At 43.3% G+C, this 21,864-nt stretch overlaps 1 protein-coding gene across 1 annotated transcript in view; it reads left to right on the top strand.

The window, feature by feature from the left end:
- Positions 1-21,864, top strand: part of CACNA2D3 (calcium voltage-gated channel auxiliary subunit alpha2delta 3) — an 864,587-nt gene that overhangs the window by 421,067 nt on the left and 421,656 nt on the right. The gene's annotated exons all lie outside the window — the stretch shown is intronic.

Here is a 21,864-nt window from a genome sequence, read left to right as displayed (position 1 = left end):
TTATGAATTGTTCTGAGATATTCACGTTAGGAAGCATGGGAAATTCCATGGAGAAGAAGATCCATCAGGATAGATTATATCACCCCCAAAATTCTGGAATGAGGAAAGATGAGAACTTGGGTTTAGCAAGTAAGGATTCTTTCTCTATGCAAATATTAATAATAAATTAAATAGGGAGGAACCCATGGAAGGAGCAGGATATGGCAACAAGTGAATAAAGATGAGGGCGTAATTTTCTGAGTGACAGAAAGGGTCACTGAGGAACACTGAAGGGACCAGATATGCAGAAGGACATTGTAAACTGTAAAGAACTGTGCTAATGCAAATTACTGCTTTGTAACTTTTTTTGGGGGTATACCTAGTTATAAATAAATACATGATGGTGGTGATTTCACCATGATAAATACATGATGGTAGATGGTAGTGGACATTGAAAGTGGACACCACTACAGGTGACTTTCGATTCATGGGCCAATGGGAGAGATCACTTCTAACACTGAAATATCTGTTGCCATGATTATAACTAAACTCAGGTTTATAAAAGTGATTTCAGAAACAGGTATGATACACTTCACAGCATTTAAGTTTTACCCTGATGAGTCAAAACAAAGTTTATTTAATCCACTGAAACTGTTAAAAAAGAATCTCTCAATCGGTTTTAGGTGTGAATTGCAGTACTATTAATTAGAAAGACTGTGTTCATTTGCAATGAGCTATTAACCACTTTTGAAAATCTCTGTAGGTTTATAGAAAAGCAATTACCAGTGTTGTGGGAAAAAGGTCTCACAAGGCCCTTGAAGTTTTGAAAAATGACTTTAGACCTTTACTAACGATCCATATGCAGGAAGAAATGAGAGGACCACCTCCCAGAAGCCAGGACCCCACCTCGGAGCTGACATCATTTTACAGGTTCTCCTTATACAGGAATATAAGCCAAGATTTCCTCCCACCCGCCCCAGCCCCAAGGAATTACTTAGGATCTTCTGGGAAGGAAGGGCCTTACATTCACAGGTAAATAAACTTCAGGGAGTTACCATGCTTGAAAATAGATTCAAAGATCCATTTTTTAAAAAGATTTTATTTATTTATCTTTAGAGGGGAAGGGAAGGAGAGAGGGAGAGAAACATCAATGTATGGTTGCCTTTTGTGTGTCCCCTGCTGGGAAATGGCCTGCAACACAGGCATGTGTCCTGAGTGGGAATTGAACCGCGATTGTCTGGTTCGCAGGCCTGCACTCAATCCACTGAGCTACACCAGCCAGGGCAAAGGTCCATTTTTTAATACAAGCAGTTTTTGAGAAGAGGAGGACTCACATTAATTCTGTGAAGAACTGGAGAAATGTGATGTCGAAAGTCTATCATGGGCCCTATTTGGTGTGCCTCAGTGGGTTGAGTGCCAGCTTGTGAACCAAATGGTTGCCAGTTTGATTCCCAGTCAGGGCACATGCCTGGGTTGTGGGCCAGTTTCCTGGTAGGAGGCAAGTGAGAGGCAACCACACACTGGTGTTTCTCTTTCTCTCTTTCTCCCTCCCTTCCCCTGTCTCTAAAAATACATAAATAAAAATCTTTTCAAAAAAGTTTTAAGGTCATCACCATGTGCCTTGCCCCACTGTGGGCTCACCTTCTAAGCTCATTCAGTACCAGCCACTGTTGTTCATACTCAAGGGACATGGCTGCCTTTCAGACACACTAGGGTCTCGTCAGCCCTAGGGACTGGACAATTTGCTCTTCTCCGTCTGGGAGGAGACACCCTTTCTTTAGGGAGACGTCCCTGATCACTCAACTCCAGGTAGCCCACGTTCCCTACTTCACTCTTTTCACCAGACTTACCCTACAGAACTCTCATCACCAGTTATTTTATCTTAAAAATTTTTAAATTTATTGTCCTGTCTCTCTCTCTTGCCCCTACCAAATAGGACATAAATTCTATGAGGTCAGAGACCTTGTCCAATTCTCCAAGCATCTATAAGATGCTCAATAAATACATGTAAAGACCCCAAAAAAGTACATGTTAGCCCTTTAATTGAACAATGTTGTGAATTCCAGTGTCTGTCAGAGTCAGCTAAATGAATTGGCATTAAGTGTAGTGAGGACCATTGACAGTTGTGTATCATGTCTAAACAACAAAATACAGAAGAAATCATTTCACATGTATTTGTGAAATTTTATTCCATCTCACTTAAGTGACTTTGTCTTCCAAGATGCCTTTACAGTGAAACGGATGGTCCTTTGATAGTACATACAAGTGTACTTTATTCTGAAATGAAAACTGAGTCTGGTCAATGTCTCCAGCCTAGTCCTCTTAGTCTTGATTTGTAAGGCAGAACAATAACAAAAAAACACTAGGAGAGGGGGTTATCATGTCGTCTAGAATCAGTTGCTATCCTCACTTGATTGCATCATGCAGACCTTCCTTTTTTTTCTTTTTATATTTATATAGTTTTCCATCCACTGGTCACATAACACCCAGTACATTCTTCCTATGAGCTGCTTCTTTTATACTTTGTGGGGAAGTCCTGGAGAGCAGTGTTTTGGTGGCTGCTGGAGTCAGTCTGGGTACAGTAGGTTGCAGTAGTCTGTAGAGGAAGCCTCATTCAGCTCCAGGACTCTGAGATACATGAATAGTCTCATTCACAGAGGCTTTCTCCATCCATGCTGCCTGCACTGTGGTCTTACAGACAGCCCCACATAGCATAAATGGGGGGACTAGACCCCTGGCTCTTGAACCCTTCTTTTCTTCCCCTCTCCAGTTGCTCTTTGCATCAACTCTGAGCATAAAAGGCTAAGATGAACACAACTGCCTGCTTTCTGCATCCTTTAAATCAGAATGCATCTGCCTTCCAGTTCCTCTGTGGACCTCTGCTTCATGCCTGCTCTGATGCTATTCAGACCTTCACTCCCGTGTGTAGGTTTTTGGAAAGAACATTTTTAACTTGTCTTGGAAGTGAACACAAAAATATTTCCCATAAGCAGTCCTTGGAACCAGAGAAGCAAAGTGGATAAAAACCCAATTTTAAGATTGTCGCTAAAGTAGTATTTTATTATTGCCACTGACATTAAACATCATTGGAGAAATTCCCAGGCAGAGTAACTGGGGCTCTGTGAAAGGATAACGTACTTTCTGTACCGTCAGTGGCCACGTCCACTTACCACAGACTTATTTCTCCCTGGCCTCTGCTGAGCACCCCAAAATTCATCAGTGCCCACAGCAGCTGTCCCCACATGCACAGCATTGCAGGTGCTTTTTCTGGAACGGCATCTGGCATGTGGCTGCTTTCATTTGGACTCCCTGCATCACAGTAACCCCCTCAGAGGTCCCCTAGGGGATCTATGCCCCAAGTGGTTTAGAATTCCCATAATACCGCTGCATACATATCAGAATGTCCAAAAATTATGCTAATATCAGATGCTGGCAAGGATGCAGGGCAGTTGGATCTCTCAGAGGTTGTTGGTGGAAATGTGAATGCTGCAGCCACCTGGAAAACAGTTTGCCAATTTTTTGCAGGTTTTAACTTCACTCATTACCTGACCCAGCAGCAATCCTACTTCAGGGTATATGGCCCAGAAAAATAAAAATTTATACCCCTGCAAAAACCTGTACATGCATGTAATCACCCAAACTGGAAATAACCCAAATGTCCTTCATCAGGTGAATAAATAAATAGGTGCTGGTATATCTATCCAGTGGAATTTTTGAAAAAAGACTTATTGATATATGTGACAACTTGGATAGATCTTAAGGTTATTATGTTGGTGGAAGAAAGACAATCTTTAAAAGCTACACACTGTATGGTTCCATTTATATGGCAGTCTCAAAATAAAATTACAGTGATGGAGAATGGTCCATGGTTTAGGGGCTGGGCTGTGGGGGCACAGGTGAACACAATGGGTAGGCAGTACAGGGGTTTCTTTGTGGTGATAGAGCAGTTCTGTACCCTGGGTATGGTGGTGGCTACACCAATCCATTCATGTGCTAAAATTCCATAAAACCATACATCAGTAAAATAATGTGTGTAAAGGCTGGTGAAATCCAAATGACTTCTGTATAATTAAATGGTATTCTGCTGTCAGTTTCCTGGTTTTGATAATTGTACTAGTAAAAGACCTTTTCATTGGGGGAAACTGGATAAAGGGTATTGGAATTCCCTGTTACTAGTTTTGAAGCTTCTCTGTGAGTGTACAATTACTTAAAAATAAAAAGGGTTTAAAAATTCCCTTAATATAGCAGCAAACAACTTCAGAATATTCACTGGTTTCAGGCTGTTTGCTCAGTACTGTACATCTATAATCTCATGACCTTCCCAGCCACCCTGTTTGATGTGTTCTGTGATTCTTGTTTTATTGGTGAGAACTCCAACATCATGTATGTGATAAAGAGTAATAAGGCTAGGATTTCAACACCTACGACCAGGCTCCAGAATCTGTGCATTTAACTCCTACGAGGTTCTTTCTCCCTTGCCAAGATTTCTGATGCAAACACTAGTGTAGACCATACCTGTCAGGGATCTCAATGCTATTGCTAAAAGATGTGCTTTCTGTCTTTGCTGCTTGCTGCAGTGAACATGCCTCTTGCAGATTTACAGGTCATAGCTCAAATTTCTTTTCACAATAAAGTAATTAGAATGCAAAAAATAATGCATAATTTTTATATACGTGTATTATTAGGGACTTTCTTGCAATGGAAGTGGATTGCTGGGAGTCGGGGGCCAAGCAGTGTGGGAAGGTGCAAGGCAAGAAACCGTTGACTTTGAGACTGTTGAGTTGTGATCTGGGCTCTGCTATTTTCTGGTGACTTTGGGCAATTTACTTAACCTTTTTGGTCTATTTTCTTACCAACAAAACAGGGATTTTTGCTCCCTGACTGAGCAATTGAAAGGGTGTTATGAACTGAATTGTATCCCCCCACTGAAATCCGTATGTTGAAGCCATAACTCCCATCCGCAAGCTAAGCAGAGTGGCCTTAGAAGAAAGCAACCCTAATAACACATTGATCTTGAGACTTCCAACTTCCACAACTGTGAGAAAATGAGTTTTTGTTATTGAAGCCACAAAGAGTGTGGTAGTTTGTTAGGGCAACTTCCCACATGTGTGCTTTTCCACCACTACCAAGCAGGTCTCCAGTTCTCAGCTGTTCTGCAAACTTCTGAGACTGTCAACCTACTGATAGTGCTAGACCCCAGAGGCTTAAGGGCTCAGTTCCATAAACCTGTTCTTCCACCCCCCGCCCTGGCCCTGGCATCAGTTTCAAATCCAGGCTGTCACCTGTGCATCTGAGGCATTGGATGTACACTGGAATTAAAAAAAAAAAAAGAGCCATGATCCCCTCCTCAGATTTGATTAGTTTGCTAGAGTGGCTTACAGAACGCAGAGAAATAGCTCTCTAGGTTCACTGATTGAATGACTGACCACTGGTGATTGAGTGCAATCTCCAGGCCTCTCCCTTTTTAGGAGGTCTTGGCATGGGCACCTGCTGAAAGTTCCAACCCTAGAATAGAGGGTTGGTCGGTTCCCTTGGCAACCAGCCCACCTCCCTAGGAGCTTTCCAAAACTCACTTCATTACCATAATCTCAGGTGTGGTGGGAAGGGGCGTGTTATATAAATACCAAAAAGACACTCCTTTTACTTTGTAGCTCTCATCACTTAGGATATCCCAGAGGCTTCAGGAGTTCTGTGCCAGAAATGAGGATGGATGAAGACGAAATATATATTTATTGTAAATCACAATATCACACAGCTTTAGTAAACACATACAGATGATAAATCATATAGGATCTGAAAACTATTAGAAAAGTATCAAGTGCTGCTTGCATAACAAGTGACAACAGTGGCAATGGAAATCTAGCATCCAATCATGTTCCTTAGCAAGAGCAAGTACTTCTCTTTTTTTTTTATTGGCCAAGCCAGTGTTTCTCAAAAATATAGCTGGAGAAACAGTAGTTCTGTGATAAGATGTTACAGAAGTCCTGGTGGGGAGCTGGGAGAAGGTGAAATGATATATTAAGCAAATTTAAATAAGGTTCTTTGCTGCAGGATGTCTCAGAGCCTTCTAAGATGCTCATGTACATTGGGACTCTAAAGGAGTTTCATAATTCATTTTACAGCATTTCCAAACTTCTAGGAAAATGATTCAAGCAAGTAAGTTTAGCAGGCGACTGTGTGGCAAATGCTGTTGTGTTAGTTTGTGAGGGCTGTCCTAATAAAGCACCACAAAGTGGATGGCTTAGGACAACAGAAATTCGTTATCTTGGTTCTGGAGGTCAGAAATCCAACATCATGGTGTCAAAAGGGACGTGCTTCCTCTGAAGGGGTTTCTGGCCCTCTTGCAGCTCCTCAGACCGTGGCTGTATCTTTATAGCCTCTGCCTCTTCTTGTCTTCACATCTTCCTTGTCTTCACAAGGACATCTCCCTGTGTGCATCTGACTCTTATAAGGACACTAGTTGTACTTGATTAGCCTCATTTTACCCAATTGTATCCGCAGTGGCCCTATTTCCAAATAAGGTACTAGAGGTTAGGACTTCAGCATGTCTGTTTGGAGGACACAATTTAATCTATAATAGTCGTTAGAAGTATTTGACAACTATTGAAATGAATACACTTTACTTTTTCTTTTCATTTTTGTTTTTTTAGTATAAGCTGTTCATTTTAATCTTACATTCTTTAAAGCAGCAGATTTTAGTCAGCAGCACATAGCAGAATGACATATAATACTTTTTTAAAAGGTCGGTCTCCATTCCCTACTCATCTGAAGACTCTGATTAGGGGCAGGGTGATAAACTAATGCAGGTTTGTTTGCAAACCACCACATTTGGGAAAGTAGATATTATTCTTTCTGGCTTCTTTATTACAGAGTTTTCCAGGGCTCATATGTTGGATTTTTTTGCAAACACCCCTTCTCTAATGCCTAGTTTTCCTAGTTTCTTCTTTACCAAAAAGTAGCACTGCCCTCTTTGCAAGTATGTGGTCAAGATGCTTACCCCAGTCTTGTCCTAGAACCCAGGGAAGAATGTGTAAGTGGGGTTCTATTTGGGGTCCTGACCTATTGGCTCAGCCAAGTCTCCTACATCAATAACCTTTGAGAGTTTTCCTAAAAGTCACAACTGGGCCTGAGCAAAGTATGAACACAGTCATGCTGTGTTGGAATATGTGTTAAAATTGTACTCTGGGCATGGCGTCCATGAGTGGGGATTGCATAGAGTTGAGCTGGGGTTTTGCGTTATGTGACATTTCTAATTGTTGACCATTTCTGATTTTATTACTGTTCCAGGAAGTTAGGTGAAAGATCTTTGCTAAGCAGCTTTTAAAAGACTCTATAGATTCTCTACATGTCATTTTATGTCCCAGTTCAAGCACTCAGACTGGCAATGACTTGCCTCACAGACAGCATCCCCTTAGTCAGGTGGTCTTTTGTCTTTGTCCTTAAGATCCTCAGGATGCCACTTAGGCTCGAATCATTCAGCAGTGAAGTCATTTTTCTCCTAAAATGCTGACCAGAATGGGCCATTCTATTAATTTAGTACGTCTGCTTTTTTACTCAAATGAGAAGTGTCCATAAAACTAGGAACGTGGAAAGATGAGCGAGGCCTGGGTCACATGGGTTTTCAGTCTCTTCTCTACCTTGGTACCAGAAAGAGGGTGGAGTATACAAAAATCTCTGCAAACTTGGACAAGAATTAGTATCTCAGATAATTAGTATCTCATTATCTGAGATACTAATGCATTTCATTCATGATGCTCCCTTGAACGTGACATTCAGATTTTGGCAGGATACAGAGGGAGATGATTGCAAAAAAGAAATCTGGTGCCTATTGCAGACTTCCATATTTGAATCATGTGGCATTTTCTTTGTTCAATAAATCCAGGAAGGACCACATTAAAAGGATGAGGTTTAAAGAAACTGTCCTACTTGAACAGACACTTCCCCAAGGAGGACATACAGAAGATCCAGAGACACATGAGGAGATGCTCAATATCTCTAGCTATCAGAGAGATGCAAGTTAAAATCACAATGAGATACCACTTTACACCAGTCAGAATGGCTATCATAAACAAAGCAACCAACAACAAATGTTGGAGAGGTTGTGGGGGAAAGGGGACCTTAGTTCACTGTTGGTGGGATTGCAGACTGGTACAACCATAATGGAAAACAGTATGGAATTTTCTCAGAAAAATAAAAATCGACCTGCCTTTTGATCAGCAATTCCACTGCTAGGATTATATCCTAAGAACCCCAAAACATCAATTTCAAAGAACCTATGCACCAAAATGTTCATAGCAGCACAATTTACAATAGCCAAGAGCTGGAAGCAACCCAGGTGCCTGTCAGTAAATGAATGGATCAAAAAATTGTGGTACATATGCACAATGGAATTCTATGCAGCAGAGAGAAAGAAGGAACTACTACCCTTTGCAACAACATGGATAGAACTGGAAAGCGTTATGCTGAGTGAAATAAGCCAGGGGTTGAAAGACAAATACCATATGATCTCACCTTTAACAGGAAGCTAAACAACAAAACAGACAAGCAAGGAAAATAAAAACAAATACACTGAAATAGAGAACAGGGGGTCAGTGACCAGAGGGGAGAGGGGAGGGAATTTCAGGGGAAAAAACGGGAGGGATTTAGAGGAATAAGTATAAAGGACACAGGGATAATAACTAAGGGGGGTGGAAATGGGAGGGAGGTGGGGTGCATGGGGGACAGGTGGGCTGGGATAGGAGAAATAAACAGAAAACTGTACTTGAGAAATAACTAAATTAAAATTAAAATTAAAATTAAAAAAATTATATCTTACCAAAAAAATAAAGTAAAAGAATGTTAGGGAAAAAAAAGAAACCGTGCTGATGCCCTCATAGTCTCATCTCAGACTTGACCTCCTTCCCCTTCCTCTCCTCTTCTCAGGGCCCCATAGGGAGTGAAGTGGGGCTCACATCTGGACCACCAGCAGCACTGAGAAGGTGGTTTCCATAAAGTACCTCCTGGTGAAGAAGAATTTTTTCTGTAGTGGCCTTGGTCAGGGGACATGTGATCTAGGTAGGCTGCAAAGCCCTTTGTCTCCAGATTTATTCAGGAAATTCTCCTGGATTCTTCTGTATTGCCATCACATTAATCATTGTTCTAGTGACTCATAATCATAACCCACCTGGAATCAGAAGTAGCCTGAGGACCCTGAGCAACAAATGAAAATGCCACATAGATGGTGAAGGTAAAGTCAGGGGGCAGGGTGTTTTCAGAGAGGGTCTGAACCCCACACACTGGACCTACTCTGGCTCCTGCCTTTATTAGATTTGTAAGAAACATTATCCAGATGTCTGATGGTTAGCATATTTTGTTATTTTTCTCTGCATGATGAGACTGATAATTTTCCTTCTAAAGTTCCTTTCATTTCCATTAGAGGTGAGTAAAGATGTGTTAATTAAACCCACGAAGCCCACTGCCTGCCAGGCTGAGAGGCAGATCACCTCCAGGGCCCTAGGAAGATTCCCTAACAATTGGGAGGACAGCCAGTGGTGGGCAGGCAAGGGCCAGCTCATTAGTTCGAGGAGTCCTACTGGTTGATCATGACCTGAGAACCTGGTTTTGAAGCCAGCAGTAATGACTGGGATCAAAGCAGCAGGTATTACTGGACAGCAATTCATGTCTTCTGCTGTGTGTGTGCGGAAGAGGGGCCCCTGCATCCCATGGGGCTGGGAGCAAAGACAGTATCTCAGTGAAGCACTGTAAATGTAGTGCTGAGCATGAAGAAAGAGCAGCGGGGGAATCTGTACAGGTGGATTTGAGTAAGAAACATCATGAGACTGGTCACACGTAGTCATGAGACCTTTGAGTCATAACACCTCTTACAATATGCATTCTGTTTATTCATTTGCATTTTCACCTGTTGAGCATACTGCACACTTATAAGGAGGCATTTTCCTTCAGCAAAACAACTTGAGTATTTAAAAGAGGTTTATTTTTATTTTTACAATGACAGCTAATTTAAAATTTTCCATTTTTTCATGTGTCATAAAAATCCCTTGCTGGAGAAATTTCTTCTGTTGTTTCATTCACCTTGAATCTTAAATTTACTGGACTGGGAGCATGCATGTTGTCCACAAAGCTCTTCGTTGATTTCATGTCCTGTGGTTGAACATCTAGGTGTTGATTTCCTGTGGATTATTGCTATTCTGTTTTAAAGTATGTGAATGGCCCCAGGCCTTTGTCACTCTGTTCTGGAGGCCCATGGCCCACCTGCAGATGATCTGGAAGTCCTGAGAAAGGCTTCCTGTCCTATGTTTTAAACCCCACAACCTGTCATTTCATCTTAGCTCTGAGTCTTTGTGATCCTTAAGCCATCATTATAGCTAGTCATTCATTTATTGAACACAAACCCTCAGTGTGGCCAAGTTCCTGCTATGTCTGGTCTTTTCTTGGCTCTCCAGGTCCATGGTGGATCATGTTCCTTTTCCCTCTATGCTCTGGTCTCAGTGAATTAATAAAGTTATTTATGTGTGCTATTTCCTCCTGCCATAGGGCCTTGGCACATGGAATTTCTTTACAATTCTCATGCCCCAGCCCTCTTGCCTCTGGCTACTTAATTTCTGGGCCTTCCTTCAATGCCCCTGTTGTATGCTACTGAAATACTAAGAGGCTTTCCTTGATGACATTTGCCACCCTTGCTTGTATCTGTGTGTTTATTGATTGTGGTCTGCCTGTCTGTACCCACTGGTATGTGAATTCCATGGGCAGATACCAGATCTGCTTATGCTCTATTGATTAAGTACACTGTGTGACATTTGATTGATTCTTAACAAGTCACCAAATATGGTGACTTAATAAATGAATACAAACCAGCAGGCTGAGGATATTGGGGTAAATATGCACCATGAGAAAGGGAATGAGAGATCATAGTAGTCAAAATGTGGCCATAATATAGTCAGATTTCAGTTCACACAGCACAGATGGGAATTAGGTTGAATGGATGCCCTAGGAGGCCTACACAAGTGATGGTATTTGACTTCTCATCATGGTCCTGGCCCAGCACAGAGCCTGACTTAGTAGAGCATGTACCTCCTGCCTTTTTCATCAAACTCTTCTAATTCCAACCTTTCTTTCTTTTACCATGTTTCTTGTTCTTAAAGTCAAGTCCCGACCTACGTCTATCAAGTACCTTACTTCTTTGTCACTTTGCCCATCACAGAATTGGAATATGATTCCCATCACATTTTATGTCCTTTATGAGCTACTGTTTACTTCCCTGCCTCTTCCATTGGCCTCTTTCTGTTCTTCCTTCCCTCTCATTTCCCAGGTGTGTACCCAAGGAAAACACACAGGCTATAGAATGTGAGTAGTTAAGAATGGGGGTTTTATTGGGCTCTTGGGAAAATGGCCAACTTTAGGTGGGGGTGGAAAATGAGCCAGCTGAGCCTGGAACATTGTGTCTGTTGTGACAGCAGGCAACTGCGGACAATTGCAACAGGACTTGGGTGCAAACCTGAAGAAAAGAGGCTCCCACTGGCCACAAATTAGCATCAGATTGAAATACCAAATATGTGCTACGGTCCATGTCAACACTAAAAAAATGAAGCAGAAAAACTGTAACTCCATTATATTATTAAAAAAAACACAACAAAATGGGAGTCCCTCGTTAGCTGCCTTTGGACCAATCTTTATCCTTAAAACCACTAAATACATGTTTGCTACTCAGCAAACATTTATCCAACCTCCTTCTATAAGTGGTTCCTCAGATAACTAAATAGTGTAAGAAAAGAACCTCCTATTTCTAGGAATTTCCAGAAATATTTATCTATTAAAGAGGGATGACAAAATTAATATGTCATTCCTAATAAATTAATGAACCTAGGCATTGAGGATCAATGGCCGCCAGAATCACAGGGGATTATCAGACATTAGTCTGAAGGAAGTAAGAGCAGCACCAATGAAGTAAATGCCAAATAGATATCTGCCTGCCTACCTGCTGCCTACAGACATGCAGAAGTAGTCACGCCTGAATCTGAACAAGCCAGAATCTGATCAATTTACTAAAATATAGGGGACAGAGGAACATGTTAGTGCATGATTGCACTGCCTAAGGAATGCAATCAGCAAAGTTCAGATTCTATGACATTCTTCATGACAAACAGCTTTGTTTCTTCAACAGAAAATTGTAAGTAAAATAATGGAGAAGGAACTCTAGAATGAGAGACTAGAGTGAGCCCTTAGCCAATCACATTGTATGGACCTTATTTGAATCTGATTCAAACTGTGTGACTATCACAGACACAACATGAAGCATGTGTTGTGCATTTGTTTTTAAAAGTCATTGTCTCTCAGAGACATATCATATTGTCATAGCCACATGTGAAGTAATATGTCTGGGATGTGCTTCAAGATATTCTGGGTGAAGGCATGTTAATTATCTGTTGTGTGGCAAACTTTCCCCCAATTTAATAGCTTATCACAACAAACATCTATCATCTCAGTTTCCAAGGGTGAGAAATCCAGGAGTGGCTTTGCTGGGCGGTTCTGGCTCAGGGTCTCTCATAAGGTTTCACTGAGGATGTTGGCTGGGGGTTGCAGATGCACAAAGTCTTGTCTGGGGTGGAAGATCTTCTCAGCTCATTCATGTGACTATTGGCAAGAGAGCTCAGTTCCTTAACAGCAGTGGGTTGGAAGCTTCAGTTTCTCACTACATGGGTACCTCCCCAGGACTGTTCCTGGGGAGAGTGCAGTTGGCTTCTCATAGAGTGAAGTATCCAACAAAGATCAGAAGAGCAACCGTGATGGAAACCACAGAGTCACTCACCACCTCATCTTGCAGGTGCCATACCATCACCTCTGCTGTATTCTGCAGTATCCTCTGGGTCACAGAGCCCAACCCTGGTGCAGTGTGGGTGTGAGTGTCAGGTGCTGAGAGTCACTGAAGGCCACTGGGGAGCTGATTACTGTGAGGGAGACTGAAGTAGGCAGTGATGGGATATCATTCAAGCAAAATTTGCCATGAGTTGATAATGGAAATTTTCTATACCAAAGTGATTTTTTTTTGGGGGGGGGAATAAAATAAATATTTTAGAGACAGAATGCTTGAGTTTATATCCCAGCTCTGCCATTTATTAGCTGTGAGACATTGTCAGTGATGCAGACTCTCTGAATCTGGTTCTTCATAAAATGCCGTATCTCTTGGATTGCTATAAGGCTTGAAGGGGACACTAGTCAGGAGTTCTCAAGCCAAAGCTGGTATGTAGAAAGCACTCCATAAATACTTGTCAGCAGCACTGTCTTCCCTTCTGTCTTAGTCATTCCCTTTCTGCTAGGCCTCAAACCCTCCTCAGGAACACCTATTTTCTGGAAGCACTTTTCTCTGACTTTTGAGATGCAGATTGTGATTTTCCTTGAGAAAAGCTACTATTTATTTTTTGTCTGCTTACTGTACATGTTCCTCCTTCAATATGCTGCAGAGTCAAGCACATGCTCAGGGTATGTGTATGTGTGTGTGTGATGTCTTTGCTGTCCTGGCCACTGTAGCACATTTCTTGGAGAATGTGAACTAAGCTACTGAAAGGCTGCACTTCTCCCAGAATGGCTTATAAGCTGACTGTGCCTTAGTTCTCACCTGTCCAGCATCCTGCCGCCCTCTGTCTGTCCTTGGCAAGTTTGTTTTGTAAAGGTCATGTGAGATTTCGCCCAGTTCTTACTACTAATCTCAAGTTCAGAAATGTGCACATAATCAAGGCCTGAGTAAGTCAAGGACCCTCCTCTCTGACTACCTGATTGATTCAGGCCCAGAACCCAAGTGGGGCTAATCAGAGTCTTTCTCAGAAATTTTTTGATAAAAATATTGCCGAAACTGGTCTGGTGTTGAGATTTATAAAACAAACAAACAAACAAACAACATACCCAGTTAACTTTGAATTTAAGATAAATAATAAATAAAATTTTAGTATATCATTTGTTGTTTGTGTGGAATTCAAAGATAATTGGGTATCTGTATTTTGTCTAGGAACTCTACCTCTGGCCACTGAGCAGACTAGTCCAGGAACATGTAAGAGACTCAAAGACACTCTCAGGGCTCAGTCTCTCTGTGTCTATCCCTGGCTGTCTGTGTCCTTCATGCCACCAGTAGGCGCTCGACCACACAGCTGTCCTCTATATTTTAGTAAATTTATAGGATTCTGACTTGATCAAATTCAGGTATGACTACTTATCTATGTATGTAGGTAGGTAGAAAGGCAGGTATATACTTGAAATATACATGTTAATTAAATGCAAATTTTATAAATCTATCAATTTATGAATCTTCCTAGTGATCATACAGAAAAGCCCTGCTTTTGTTGTGTCACAGGTCACACCTCTTTGCCAACTTGTCCCAGAAACAAAGGTGGCTGCCCTGAATGGGTGAGCATGGGCGGATCAGGGCACATCCATCGCCACCCCCTGGACCATGACGCCACATGTGTGTCCTCAGCACCCAGCACCTTCTACACTGGGTTGTAGCTTTGCTGTTGGCATAAAGGACTGTCACCCTAACTGTGAGGGGGTGGTTTGATGAGGTGAACCCTGCATTACCTTCTTCTTGGGAGCTGACTGTAGATACAGATCTCTTCAGAGTCAAAGCATCCACAGAGCTTGGCACCTCATTTGGAATTAACTGAAACTGTGACTTCTGTCTGATCTTGCACGCTGCAGCTGATGAAACCATTTTTCTTCCAAGAAACACATTTGAATCAAATCAAGGTTTTCATAAAGTTTATGAAAGATGAACTTGGACCCTGGGAATTGTCAGAAAGACATGAACGGCGAGGCCTCCTGTTTGTACATCCGCCCTTGTGCCCTGTTGAGACACAAAGTAGGTGCTTCCTTAGCATTTGGGCTGTGGCTTTTCCCAGTCTCTTGGAGGTTCATAGAGCTGGCTCCCTCAGAGACTGGACAGAGAGGACAATGAGCTAATCCAAAATGGCAGCAAGTCCCCCCGGACCCACTCTCGCCTGCTGTGGACTGCTTTCATGGAGGCTCCTGTTTATTCCCCTGTAGATATTCCCCGGTTGTAGAGAGTCGCCAGTCCTGGGTTCATCACCATCGTCTTACATGACATAATTAGTGTTCTTCCCATGGAAATGAGCTTGCAGCTAATCTGACTACCTGGTATGAAATAACATTCATTGTTCACATCCAAAAGATCCATCTTGTCTCTAGTTTGGCATTAGCATTAAACAGCTGCTACCCGCAGGCACTTCAATTTGTTATAAGACGACATGAAGGAGAAATGGGGACTGGCTCAGACAAGGTCCAATTGGTGTCTGTACTTTCTCCCCTAAATTGCAAACATCTGGGCCTGCCTCTTTAATACCAGCTTTCTTGGGATACTCTGCTTTCATGTTTGAGAAACACCATGTCACTGTCTGCTCTCCCAGCCTGGAATCAGATGAGAGTCTGATTCTCTGGAGCTCAGGTTTTGAGGTGGCAATGTCACAAGATGAGTGACTTTCCTGTCAAATGTGTTGATTAGGCATTGCCTTTGTTTGCTGTTATATGTGACCAAACATTCATTAAAATTCAGCTAGGGGCCCTGGCTGGTGTGGCTCAGTTAGTTGGAGCATCATCACATAAACTGAAAGGTTGCAGGTTTGAACCCCAGTCAGGGCGCATATGGGTGGCAGCCAATTGACATTTCTCTCACATCAATGTTTCTCTTTCTCTCCTTTCCTCTCTCTCCAGAATCAGAAAAAAAAATCAGCCAAGGGATTTCTCAGGTTACTAGAACCTGGAGGAGTCATCCCAGGGTTGGGGTCAGGAAGGTATTACCAGGAGGAGTTCTATCAAGACAAGAACTCCATATTTATATCAGATCATCCTGTGGTCTAGTATCCCAGTCAGGTCAGAAGACAGTTGTGAGCACCCCCTGGGTCTCTGACCAATGGGTTTCTGCAGTTTGAGTCTGGTGCCCAGTTGTAGTGAGACTTACCACAGAGTTTTGAAAGTTTATTTGGACATTTCAATGAGGAATTTGACATCAGAATGAGATGGACATGATCTTTGGGACACTGACTTAACTGATGTGAGCAATATCCCTGTTTCAGGAGCAGAAAAGTGGATCCATGTGTGTTATTGAGACAGCTAAAAATTGGAGAGCCTCAAAAGAGTGCTCTCACCTTTAGCTTCTCCGTTTGAGGTTGCCACCTGAGAGCCTCAGTGCAAAGTAACCTAATAAAGTCAAGCACGACTGGTGCACACCTGCACTGATAAACACCAGGGTAGGGACAGCAGACTTCCCATATCTCCTCTGCTCACATGCATGCTCTTGTTCCATTGGACTTCATTTATTTGTGATTTTATTCAAAATCACAAATTCAAAAGTAAAGTTATTAAGAATTTCAGGGCAGTAACAGTGAAACATTAAACCAAGCACAAGGACCTTCTGAACACGGGTCCCTGTGCAGTTGTATAGGTTACATGCCCATGAAGCCAGCCCTGAATGGGATGGTGGCTTTGCACATGATCCAACAGGCTCTGTACCCTGAATACTGGACTTTATCAGGAACCCTGGGAGCTGTGCCTGGGTGTTGGGAGGAGATAGTTTACCTAGGGCTTCAGATACGGGGCTTAGCACTTTGAAATCCACTTTCATCATACTTGTCCCACCATCTTGGGCAAGTGTCTCACTATGTTGAGTTTCCATTTGCTTTGTAAAATAGGAACATAATGGTACCTTTCTTTTAGTGATGTTAGCATCAAGTGAGGTAGCACAGGAGAAGTATGTAGTGCCTGGCCTGCAGTTGTTATTCAGCCAGACTTGGCAGCCATGGGAGAACTTGGGGTGACAGCTTCTGAAAGCCTTTTCACAGCAGAGGTGTTGCAGTGACCATCATCTGCACCTAATGGGTATGAAATCCAGGTCTGCTGGATGGGGGTGACTTGATGAGCATCACTGATGGGGACTGTTAGCCACCTCCTCAGATATCCTGAGCAACGACCACCAGTTCTCAAGGGCCCTGTGGATGGAAGGTGGTTTGTCTCCTGATGTCCACTTTCATGTTCATCCCCTTCTTTTAATTGGGAGGACTCAAGCGTTCATTATAATTATATGGACAGGAAAAAACGTGATTGCTATTATCACAGAGAGAGTTATCACTGTTGATTCAACAGAATCAAATGCTGGTGGAAGGAGAGGGTTATTTCAGCAGGACCCCCACTGGCCTGGATGTTGTGCATGTTTCTCAGAGATAAGCAGCCTCTGTGTGCCTGCTGGCGCCTGGGCACGGGAAGCTGTGGTGCTCGTGTTGGTTCACCTCCCCGGGCATTAAGCTTCCTTAATTGCTTTGGAAGCGAGGCCTTTTCCTGGGCAGTGGCATATGCTGCATGAGTGCCTGAAGCAAAGATAAAAAGCCACCCTCCTCCTCCTTTATTGAAGTTTAATAATGAAATAGAACTGTCACCACTTCCAATAAATTGTTTATTTTAATTTAGAAAAATAATGAAAACTGGCCACCTTCTGGCACACAGTTGTTGAGGAGTGTCTTCCTGGCTCGGGCAACCTTGAACCTTCTGTTCCCTGTGCTGGCTCTGGAAGACATGCAGGTCTTGGTGTCAGTGAAATCAACCATGTGTCTCTCTCTATTTAATAAAACTTGGACCTTCGAGGGCAAATTAAGTCATTTTTCAAGGTGTATTAGATTGTAAAGTTGCAAACCAGGAAGATGGCAGAGGGGATGTACAGGATTTTTTTCCCCAAATATCTCTTTTAGTGGAAATGAAATTAAATGTCTCGCCTTTTCCTACCATCATGGTTGTTGCAGATGGCTTCTCTTCTCCTGTAATATCAGTGAGAGGTTAGCCTGACCCCCCTTGCATTGAGAGGAAGATGCAGGAAGTACTTCATCTAGGCTGACGGAGAGGGTGAGTGGCAGACCCGGAGCTGCTGCTCTCACTCTCCCACCCACTGTTCAGGAGCCTTCCCACTTCCATTTCCCCAGGGGAAGGGGGCGTGAAACTGAGGCCTGAGAGCCAGAGCGACTTGCCCCAGGGCTTCATAGTTGGTTAATGGTGTAACCAGAACTAAGATTCGGTCTTCTGAATCCTAGTTCAATTGTCGTTGTTTTGTTCTCCAGAGTCCATGAGGTCTACATACCAATTGCTTACATATAATGATTATAATATGATTGCATTAAATATAATAATTTCTTAATTTTAGAACAGTCACAACTGGGAGCAGAAAAAAGGAAATCTGTATTGATAAGGAGGCTGCAGGGCAGTTAGCCAGGCTTCTTCTATCACTTTTAGACACCAATCTTGGAGGCACATGGTTAAGATTCATCTTTAGCAAAGTCTTCCATGCCATGGTAGTGACAGCACACCTGGAGCATGCTGGGCATGAAGTGCTTTGCTGCCTATGGCACAGGTACTCACACAATGTGTGAGAACCATGAAATGCAGTTGTTAAGGAGGGAGGAAGGGGCAGGCATAGATGAGATGAGGAGGAAGATTGTAATGCAGGGGGAGCTTCAGGGAGATATTGTCTCAGCCAGGGTCAATGTGATGGTCATGGCCATCAAGGTCCTTTTCATCAAGGGGCCAAAATCCAGCTAACTCTGGTCAGACAAAGAAGAAAATCTGTTGGCTCGCTTTCCTGAAAATACTAAGCATGGCTGGATCTAGAGGCTTAAGCCATGTTCTTATGATTCTATTTTGCCCCTTCCACTCTGGGCTCTGTTCCTCTGGGCTGTTACCTTTATTCAGGTGAGCTCTTCCTGTGCAGTGGCTCGATGGCTGCTGGCAGCATCGGGCTTCCTCCCTGACCTCTCAGTTCTCTCAGTGGAGAGTCTTCTTCCACACATGCATGATGTGCCCGGGTGATGAGATGGGATTCATAGATTGGACTGGCCTGATAAATGGGCCCATCCCTTGATCTGGGAAGGGGGAAAAGGATGTTAGCCTTCCCAAATCATATAAATTATGAGCAGTCAGTGAGAAGAAGGGGAACGAATGCTGGACAAGCAAAAACACACACACCCACTGAGAACAAGCCTTAGAGTTTCCTCCTACTGACTATTGGTCAGTGGCTTGGTGAGGAGGAAGGTCCTTGTGTCTCCAGGTCAGCAGTGTCTAATAGAACTGTGTGCCATGACAGAGAGATGCTCTTTCTTCTTCACTGTGCAGTACAGCAGCCACCAACCACATGGGGCTATGGAGCACTTGAAATGTTGCTAGTGAGGATGAGGAAATGAGTTTTTAATTGAAGGTTGTTTTAATTAAATTTAATGTTAAGTAGATACATATGGCTCATGGCTACTAGAGTGGACAGAACAGCTCTTAGCGGAAGCTGATCATGGGAGATGTTTTTGTGGAAGGCAGTCCCAATTTTGTGTAAAAGGAGAGTCAGGCTGAGGATTTAATGCAGCCTGGAAGACCAGGAAGATGAAGCTGATTTTTTTTTCAGGTTATGGAGCAGGAGCTAAGGGAGTTTGGACGAGAGGATGGGGGTGGAAAAAGAAACAAAGAGAGAGTTCTTCATCTGTGACATCATTTGGAACCCCTTAACCTGAGGAAATATTGTTCCGTCTAATATATGGACCAGATCTGTACCAGAAAAAAAAGTCACAAGTGACCTTATTATAAAAGTAAATTCCATGACATGTTGTTACATTTTACCCTTAAATATCCAGTAATAAAAGCAACCATTGCCTGAAGCATCTTTCTACACATGATGTGCAGCTACCCATGGATTAAAAGAAAAATTAAATGGGGTTGCTGTCTTATTAAAAAAGAAACCAATACTGTGTAAACTTGTGCGACTGAGTTCAATTAAATGCAGTTGACAGAAATGATATCAGATGAATAGAATGAACCTGTCAAGGCAGGATCTGGTCACTGCCATGTGAACCTGGGGCTGGTTAAGGACCAGCTTCTCTGCTAGCGGCATGATGGGCATGCATGGGTGACACTCTGGAGCCCAAGTCCTCTCGGTGGTCACCTCACCTGCAAATCAATTTCCCAGGGTGGTTGTGTTTGGTGAAGTGAGACTGGTCTGTCCTGATCCCCTCTGGCTCACTCGTAGCCAGGATGCCTGGGCTCCCTTAGATTCCCCGAACTGCGCAGATTCGTTCACGGACTGCTCATGCAGGACCTGTCGAGAGCTCAGTGTCCTGCTGGGCCTTGAGCATCAGGTCAGAGGAATGGAGGAGCTCAAGGCTTGGTGCTCGGCAGTGTGGTTTTTCTGGTTCCTTGGTCTTTAGTGTCCCTCTCTTCTTCACTCAAGCACTTGATAGTCTCCTACAGACTCAGCCATAGCCCATACATAGAGATTAAGAAAGAACATTCTGTAGCTAGACCAGCCAGGTATATGTCAAGCTCATGGTCAGTACCTGGCATATAAGATACTAGTGTTTTTTTTAAAGCAGGTGTATTGTGGAAAGGAGGAGGGCATTAGAGTTGGTGAAGCTGACCTGGGGAGAAACTTGGGCCAGGTAGCTGGGAGGTATGTGCATTTGGGCCCAGTGCAGAGCCTCGGTCTCTCCATTTGAAAGGTGGGGTGATGGATCCTCATATGGTTGTTTTGAGGACTCAGTTACCTGGTGTTTGTTAAGAACCTAACATGGAATAGGCTTTGATAACCAGAGCTGTTCTAGTGAACAAGTGAGTGTGGTTGCTGTGGGCCAGGGAAGGGTCTTGTGGGTGGTATGAATATCCTCAAAAGCCAGGTTTGATTCGTGTGAGGCATGATGTCATTAAAGCTGAATTACTGGGAGGAGCCCACTCGACCTCTAGTCCCATCTGCCAGCAAGCCTATATGGTCTGTCTCCATGAGCAGAAGCCTCTAGTGCTTCCTGAGGGGGCCCAGGCAGAAAAGCATCTTTGAACCATTAGATATATCCTAGGATCAGCCTCTATGATCTACCCTGACTCTGTGATAAGTTCCATGGTCTTATGACACATATATCATGAGCGGGTGTCACTGTCTGAACCCTGATGGCATGCATGGGGCATTGCTGGGTCCCAGGGTATAGTAAGAGGAAAAAACCAAAAACAAATAATCCTAGTCCAGGAAATCAACAGCATGCGTTTTCCATGAGCCCACCCTTCCTGCCCCTCTCCCTCCTGGTGACTCCTCCTGTTGCTTTCTTCAACAGACATGGTATGGACGTCTTTTCAACAGAAACTGGTTTCAGAATGGGTCATTTGGAAAATAATTTCAGGAAGCTATGGACATGGGCTTTGGGTGGGTGGGCGTTGCATGCACTCAGCATGTACCTAGGCACGTGCCTGGACTCACTTTTGCCTATTTGTTGGGAGCAGAAACATGTGGGGTTCTAGTTACTTCCTTTTGTCCCCTTTACTCTCCAGCTGATGCTGGGCTTCTATGGAACAAACATAGCCAGGCAGTCCTAGGGACTGCTTCCCAAGAGACTTGTTTCCATTCTGCTTATTCCTGAAGCTCTTTTGATTTCTAGCCTGTGTCTCCTTTTGTCATACAACTCTTGTGTGATCCAGTCTTTATCCTTGCTCTTTGGAGATGGTCACGGAGCACCTTCTGTGTATCAGACGTGTGATGGTCTTGGGAGAGAAAGTAGGCAACTAGACATACTCTGTCTTAGGGAGTGAGGACAGAATCTAATAAGGCTCTTGCACACCCTGGGGTTTTATGTGCGAGGTAGATATGAGCATGGGACACAGCACAGGGTCCCAAGAAAACATTGTAAGCCAGTGGGTGGGTGTGTGGCCTGGGAAAGCTTCTCAGGCAGGAAGGGGGTGATATTCAAACTGATGTCCCAAAATTAAGTGGCAGAGAGCCTGGCAGGGGAGAAGGGAGTGAATGGAGAGTGGGTACCTAGTGGAGGGAGCCTGCAGAGTCCTAAAAGTGACGGGGAGATGAAACGGGAGAGGAAAGCAGGA

Source organism: Artibeus jamaicensis, unplaced genomic scaffold (genome assembly GCF_021234435.1).
Source record: "Artibeus jamaicensis isolate MK-2021 breed Jamaican fruit bat unplaced genomic scaffold, CSHL_Jam_final contig_519, whole genome shotgun sequence".
Lineage (NCBI taxonomy): Eukaryota > Metazoa > Chordata > Mammalia > Chiroptera > Phyllostomidae > Artibeus > Artibeus jamaicensis.
This window is presented reverse-complemented; position numbering and strand designations above follow the sequence as displayed.